Source organism: Xenopus laevis, chromosome 3L (assembly GCF_017654675.1).
Source record: "Xenopus laevis strain J_2021 chromosome 3L, Xenopus_laevis_v10.1, whole genome shotgun sequence".
NCBI classification, from domain to species: Eukaryota; Metazoa; Chordata; class Amphibia; order Anura; family Pipidae; genus Xenopus; species Xenopus laevis.
The window spans coordinates 38,567,747-38,576,129 of record NC_054375.1 but is presented as its reverse complement, the minus strand read 5'-3'; the positions used below and the strand labels follow the sequence as shown (position 1 = coordinate 38,576,129).

The following is an 8,383-nucleotide window of genomic DNA, read 5'->3' as shown; positions in this document are numbered from 1 at the left end:
AATTTTAAGAGTTCCAACGCTTTTTTTTCCCTTTATTACAGGGGACATTTATGAAAGAGGAACAATAGCAATGAAGAAAGAATAACAGTAAAAGCAACGCCATTTAAATACATTTCAGTCAGGCAGAATTGCATAACACAAGGCATTTAAAGAGAGGCACTGCCATGTTCTGTGAGGCGGAACTGCTTGGAAGATCTCAGCTTTGAAGAGCAGGAGAGCCCTGTGGTGATCAGTCTTTACAGAAGACCTTTTGGGGCCCGGAACTTGAGTACAGACAAGGGTTAAACTGAATTGTGGTCAAGGCAAGCAAGAGTAAAGATAAGACAAGAGTCAATAACCAGGTGATCAAACCAGGAACAAGAGTTTAGACAGGAACCATAGTTGAGAGATCCAGCGTGGGCAATGAAAACAAGTAGAATAGGCCTTTTAAATTCAAATGTTACATGTCACGGTGGTCAACATGTGTGCACATGCCAAGAAGTAGAGAGGCACACTGGTCTCCAGGAGCTCCTAACAGGTACAATATCCTCTAATTTCCATTAGAAATTGGGCTCAATATAAAGAACATATATGCTGGCACAGCCCCTATAAAGCATTGTTAAGTTGGTTACAGTATTACAACATCTGTCTGGTGTCCCATAAATAAGGAAAAACATTTACTAGAACCCTGGAAAGCAAGTTGAATTCATAATAAACCAGATGAAAGCAACTGTAGGACTAAGCAGACCAGGGATCTGGGGCATCCACATTTCTTTACTGACTTGCTGGCCTATGTTCCACTACAAATTTTAAATGTTATAGCACAAAAAAATCAACTGGTGACTCTGTTTTTCTTATTCTGCATTTTAAAGGACCATGGTCCCTTACTAGCCTGAAATAGTGCTCTAAGAGAAAATACTGTAGGGTTTCAAATGCCCACTCCCTATCTGCAAAGGTGTATTTTCTTTCACTTGGAGTAAAATGTTAGTTGCAACTTGCACTGATTCCATACGCATGCACAATTGCATTATTTCTGCATTGGGCACAACTGTGCCATGCACAATTGCAGTTATTCTGGAATTATGAGGGGGATGAAATTATGAAATTCTACATTATAGGTAAAAACTTGTCAATTTGCTTCTGAAAATGAAATTTGCCCGCTGTAGATTCCTGCAGCGGGTCAGGTACCCATGGGTTACCCGCAAAAACCTACGGTACCTTGCGGGTTGAGGGGAGAAGTTCTGGGTGCGGGTAAAGACGCAGGTCGGCTGTTCTGCGTGTTTACGGGTCGCGGGTCTTCTCAGTAGAGATATTTACTCCTTTTTTCTGATCGGGTCCTGGATGCAGAAAAGGTACTTGCGGGTAGGGCCAGGTATCGGTTCCAAGCGGGTTGCGGATTGCAGGTTGCGGGTCCCAAAAAATGGACCCGCGCAGGACTCTAGCCCGCTGTACTTATGTTCATGAATTATTAATATATATATATATATATATAGAAGCATAGAAATATTGGCACTCACGAAAAACAAAGTCCAAAAATGCCTGGGTGCGCGTTTCAAAAAATCAAAATAGTACATCCAAAAAACCGCACTACTCAGGTCTTATATCAATTTAAAATAAAGTATTTTTAGTATGTGCCATTAAAAATACTTTATTTTAAATTGATATAAGACCTGAGTAGTGCGGTTTTTTGGATGTACTATATATATATATATATACACACACATTATCTGAAAACCCGTTATACAGAAAGCGACACATTACGGAGAGGCCATCTCCCACAGGCATCATTATAATCAAATAATCCAAATTTTTACAATGGATTTCCTTTTTCTTTGCAATAATAAAACAGTATTGTGCACTTGATCATAACTAAGATATAATTAATCCTTATTGGAGGCCAAACCAGGTTATTGGGTTTATTTAATGTTTACATGACTTTCTAGAAGACTTAAGTTATGATGATCCAGATTACGGAAAGAAAATTGATTCTATCCAGAAGAGGGTGCTCCAGTCTTATATATTAGTAAAACATGGGGCCTTATTGATCAATCCCTCTTTTTACACATAGTGGGGCTTTCATTTTCACCTCCATCAGCAGAGATCTTGGTCACTCAGTGGGTGCGTTAATTTCAGCATGGCACACATTTTTATTCTAAACCAATGTATATGTCATTCCCCTGAGGGTCTGTAATTTCATGCTTGAGATATTGGTTTCATGTAATGATTGCTATCACACCAGCTTGACTTCAGTTTTGTGACACTGACCCTTACAAACAACAATCCATAAATATAAGAGTTAGTGGCCTGTCTATTTGTTTCCCTTCCACTTTTGGAGGATATCATGAATTCTGATATTATTTAGTATTTTCTAATGTTCAAATGTTCTCTCTTATAAATATTTTACAAGGGTTTACAGGGTTTCCCTTATACCCTTATTTATTATTGTCTTTAAATTATATGGCACTCTATGGTTTCCTATCTGTCCTATTTTGTGGCCCATGGTTTCATTTTGCCTTTTATATATAACTAGTGATGGGCCAATTTGTCCCGTTTTGCCGCGAAATTCGCAAAATGCTGATTTTGACGCCGGCGACAATTCACCGGTGTCAAATTGGGTGCCGGCATCAACTTTGAAAGTCAATGGGCGTTCATTAATTATTGCGGAAAATTCGGAAATGTATTCGCTGGCGGAAAAAGACGCAAATTTGCAGCGAATTTGCGCATGGCCAATAAATTCACCCATCACTATATATAACTTAAGATTACTATATGTATCAGGTATCTGGTGTTTCCTAGCTTCCTCTTTATAACACTCATGGGGGGTTCGTTCTTCTTCTTATGGTTTACAGTGTGCAGCTTGTTTTCAGGTGCATATTTGTTTTCTAAAGCAGTATTTGGCATCTGTTTGACTGCAGACACGGAAACTGCAGCTACTCCACGAGTAAGAAACATGGAGTAGCTTCAGTATCCATGTTTAGAGCAAGAAATAACAAAAAACAGATTCAGTGAAAATCCTACCCGTTGCAATCATGTTGAAAAAAAGGGGTAGAATGCCGTTTTAATTAAAATTACTTCTGATATTAAAGTTGTAATTATTTTGCTAATGAAATAGCTGAAAAACTGAGAACAGTTTCATTCTGCCATTTGCTACTCCGTTTTGTGGTTTACAAGACTATAAAACCAACAATTGTTTGGCTCCAGTTTCCACATACATCTGTTATTCTCCTCCCTTTACTGAATATGTACTGAAATTTGGATATTGGATCGATGACTACCAAGGCAATGATTCAGTGGTAGGAGTATTCAGAAGGGGCAACAGCAAAGGACAGTCAGACACTACTTACAATAGACACTGCATTTGAAAATACATTATTACTTGAAATCTTTCTTTGAATTTGTTAACTGAATGACATACTGAATCAGCGTCAGACTGGGTGTCAGAGGGCCCTTAGGGGCCCCTGCTGTTCATGTTCACTACCCAGGCCAGATTCTTACTGCCCACTCCCCCTGCATTTAGACTTCGAGGCAGTACCTACAGGCAGGGATTGTGTATGAGCCAGCAGGGCCCACGAAGGACATTTAGACAACAGCCTTTACAACTTCCAAGTATTAATATCTAAACTTTATTAGTCAACATTGGTATACATTTCACAATTCCAGTGTTATTATTTACACATACAGCATTTACAGTACAAAATACCTCTTTCACAATGTTGCTGAAAACAACCTTTTCTTTTGTTTACATTTTTTGGGTGGGCATTCCATGATCATAATAAATGATATCATTTTATTATCCTGTCCCCTATCCTTCTTTATGTTTATGGCAATCTAAAGATCAAACAGAGATGAATAAAAAGTTAATTCTGGCACACAAATATGCGGAGGAATACGAGTAGAAAAAGTAATCAGAATTAAGGCTACAATGCCCTGTTCTTAGTGTAAAAGCAATACACCGACAATACTGCAGTCTTCAAGGGTGGTGATCCTCTGCGAAGTAGGGTGCCGGAGTAATATTTTATTTATGCTTTAAAAAGTTTGAATTACCGTAAACATAAAAAATATAACTCATTTCACAGAAGCCAGAATACATTGTAACACTGGCAAATGACTTAATTAGAATAATACAATTATGCCTGTTTGTTTTGGTTCTTCGGTTTGCTTGAATGCTGGGTGTAATTAGACAGGGATCTAAGAGCGATACCTGCAGAGGCTGTTATTGGTATTTCACAATTTGTTCTTTTTCATGAAATAGCAATTTCTGCATAATGTTATTACAGAAACAGTTTGCATTTACCCAGTAATTAAAAGTTTCAGTCATGAGCGATGTACTTTTATTCATGGGCATTGTATTGCTGTTGCAGCGATTCGAGTACATACTGTATATTTGTAGTTTAAAGGAGGTACTGAATAAAACAATATATATATATATATATATATATATAATTTAATCATACATGTCAAGTAAAAGTGACTAAAATGTAACATTTATAGTAACTCAAATGAGGTTAAAAATATAGTGTCCATCAAGTTGAACCTGCCTAATTGCTAGCTGATCCAGTGGAAGGTAAAATGAACCCCCCCCCCCAGAAGCCTCTCCTATTTGCCTTTAGAGGGGGGAAAATCCTTCCTGACTAACTTTGTATTATTTAATTTACTAATAAGGCATCCAGTCCTATTTTGAAGTTATATAATGTATCTGCCAGCACTACTGCTTAAGGGAGAGAATTCTCACATCTTAAGAGAAAGACCTTATTTGGCATCCACAGGAAGGATCTACTGTTGAATAAAGTATCAAAGGGGTTATTGTACAGCCCCCTTAAATTTGTATAAATGGTTATCATATGTGCCTTAAAGGGATACTGTCATGGGAAAAAAAGGTTTTTCAAAATGAATCAGTTAATAGTGCTGCTCCGGCAGAATTCTGCACTGAAATCCATTTCTCAAAAGAGCAAACAGGTTTTTTATATTCAATTTTGAAATCTGACATGGGGCTAGACATTTTGTCAATTTCCCAGCTGCACCTGGTCATGTGACTTGTGCTCTGATAAACTTCAGTCACTCTTTACTGCTGTATTGCAAGTTTAAGTGATATCACCCCCCTCCCTTTTCCCCCCAGCAGCCAAACAAAAGAACAATGGGAAGGTAACCAGATCGCAGCTCCCTAACACAAGATAACAGCTGCCTGGTAGATCTAAGAACAACACTCAATAGTAAAAACCCATGTCTCACTGAGGCACATTCAGTTACATTGAGAAGGAAAAACAGCAGCCTGCCAGAAAGCATTTCTCTCCTAAAGTGCAGGCACAGGTCACATGACCAGGGGCAGCTGGGAAATTGACAATATGTCTAGCTTAATGTCAGATTTCAAAATTGAATATAAAAAAATTTGTTTGCTCTTTTGAGAAATGGATTTCAGTGCAGAATTCTGCTGGAGTAGCACTATTAACTGATCTGTTTTGAAAAAAAACATGTTTTCCCATGACAGTATCCCTTTAAGCACCTCTTCTTCAGTGTAAACAATCCCAACTTGGAAAATCTTATCTAATAACTAAGAGCTTCCATACCCTCTATCGCTTTTCCTTTGACTTCTTTGTTTCATAAATATGCCTCTTAACCATTATGTTACCAAAGCTCCACTTCATATTCAAGATGGGGCCATATCAGTGCTTTGAAAGGGGCAGTGCCGGCCTAAATTCGAGGGCACCAAAATTAGAAAATCTAAATAAGTGTAATACCCCAAGAAATCCTCTGGAATAGACAATGCGCCATCTGTACTTGTAGAAGGTCCAGCTGAAAGGGCTCCATTGATTGCATTTAATTCAGTTGCAATCTGCCCAGCATACTGCATTTATTAGATGCGTCCCAGGTTTTTCAAATAATCTGGTAACCTTAATGTGCACACACACACAAACACGCACATCTATCATTTTTATTGTTTCTGGTGTCATAATCCATTGATTACTAAAACTAAAGTTTTAATCTCTCCTCGGACTCAATATCTCCACATTATTATGGCAAGTGATATGCATCAACTTCAAAGTAATAATGATGCAGAGAGGTCTATTTGCAGCAGTGTTTTTGTACGCACGTGAAATAAATGCTGACACTTTGAGAAGATATTCCCGTAAAAGGTTGAACTCCTTAAGCAGCAAAAACACCAGCGTCCATCATCTTTAAACCTTATTGATTTCTGGTGAAGATTTAAAAGGCTGTTTACTTATTTCCCATCATTTCTGTCATGCAGTAACAGTTTTCTTCCCACTGCATAAACCTCTCATGATCCTCTTGGTGATTAAGGTCAGACTAAATGTCAAACTCCTAATGCTAAGTGCTTTTACATTAAAAATTAATAAGAAATCACCGAATAAAATCCAAACAAGAAGCCAGACATGTAAACAGTACACAAAAACCATTGACCATTATGGAAAATAGCTATAATATATACAAAAAATGTCAACAAGCTTTGAAAGTGCATATTCTAAAGTATAAATTTATACTGCTTTTTGTAGTCGGAGATTTATCGTAGCATATCATTGTTATATTGCTTAAATGTGTTTTTTGCACTAAAGGTAGAATGTGAATGTCCTGTTTATACAGGGTTATATTCATTGACTAAATTGTAAATAGCCTGCTCTTTATCTTTTACAGATCACTTTGTAGAAGGAAAAACAATACATACTTACACAAGGGATATTTAAAATAAACATAACAGCAAGCTGTCGAAAGACAGATACTCCCCTTCAAGCTGCAGAAGAAATTTATAATAAAAAAAAATCAGTGAACAGCCTGTTATAAAATCAAACAAAAAAATATATTTAAATGTAAAATAAGTGTATTATTATCCATAAAAAGCACATGATTATATATTCACTTTTTAACGTGTCCATGGGTAAATTAAAACATTACATTTATTTATAAAGTGCCATCATTACCCACAACAATGTACATACAGCTACATCATTTACAAACAACTTGATAAATTAGGTAATAAGGGCCCTACACAAGAGCTTTCAATCAATTGGGTAGAGACAGCTGATACACAGGTATAAAAATCTGAACCCATCAAGATGCAATTGCATCATTAATGTTAATTAGTTATAGACTGGCACCTATGGGCTATAATGGCCAGACACCAAAGATCGAGGAACTAAAGTGCTGAGGAGTGCTAAAAATATTGAATTGGCAGCTAAGATGAACTGGAAGCCAACACTAAACTGGAGACCAACGTAAACTGTGTTATGCTAAAACAAAACCAGAACCGTAAATTTGGCACAAAAGCCTAGCAAAACCAGAGCTCAATGGAGTCAAGATCAGAATAAGGAGAAAACAAATTAAAATGACTTGGATTTTATCTACGTAGCCAATACCACACTCCAAGATTGGATAACTAAAAGAAGCTTTAAATTGTCCCCCATCGATCATGACTGGTCAAAGTGACTGAACCTCTAACAGATTGAAGAAAATAACTTTCATCATTCATCAGTTTGCCTGCTTGATATATTTAGCCAAGTACTCCGCACACTCCACTGCTTCACCATATTGGAGGAATTCCGACTCTTAACTCTGGGAAGCAATTCCCTTGTCTTGTTGAACTACAACTCACAACTTTTCTCTTGTCCTGTTAAATTACAAGCATATACCAACACCAAGGATAAGTCAATTGAATTTTTTCCCTACAGGAAAAGCGATTGCCCATCTGGATTGTACTTATAACTGATTTTACTACTATTTATTCATTAATTATATATTGTGTTTCCTGGCCGGCCAGTGTATTAGTGATTGTATAATAAATTGTATTTTTAAACATATTGTTTTTTGCAATCCACATTCTATTTATTTTTGTGTTCTCCTAGAGTAAGATAACCATCCCTCTATCCAGCCACTAGCTATTTGCCATGAGACTGTTCCTCTGAACAATGCCCCTTATAAAAGGCTCTAATCTCCCCCTTCCTAGAAGTTTCCTTGGAGGACAACTTAACCAAGGTCTATGTTTAAGGCTAGGGCCAGATGAGTTGGCTTGGCCTGCGGAGAAATGCAGGCTTAGAATTTGCTCCTCCGCTGCCCTTCTGCCCAATGTCCCTGCACCCAGAAACATTACCTCCGTTCGGGTGCAGGCAGATGAGACAGACTTTTGCTTCGGAAATGTGAGATTTTGCATTTCATACAGAAACCAGCTTTTCTGCCTGCACCAGAGTGGAGGTAATGTTTCCAGGTGCATCAGGCAGATGGGCAGCAGTAATGGAGCAGATTCTCAGCCTTCTGGCCCTAGCCAAATAGTTACTGCCATCTACTGTCAGTAGAAACCACAATCAACTTTACATAACGACAATATATTCTACCCCTTAACGCTCATGTTGACAGCTCAGGATTTAGGACATTATGGTAATTTACTGAGCTTGTACTT

At 37.6% G+C, this 8,383-nt stretch overlaps 1 long non-coding RNA gene across 1 annotated transcript in view; it reads right to left on the bottom strand.

Moving 5' to 3' along the window:
• Positions 1-3,616: 3,616 nt before the first annotated feature.
• LOC108710910 overlaps positions 3,617-8,383 on the bottom strand; it is a 74,002-nt gene continuing 69,235 nt past the window's right edge. Inside the window, exons 3-4 of the long non-coding RNA XR_001934824.2 lie at positions 6,663-6,724; positions 3,617-3,807 (exon numbers count right to left, since the gene is read on the bottom strand). This is a non-coding gene — a long non-coding RNA (uncharacterized LOC108710910). The remainder of the gene's footprint in view (positions 3,808-6,662; positions 6,725-8,383) is intronic.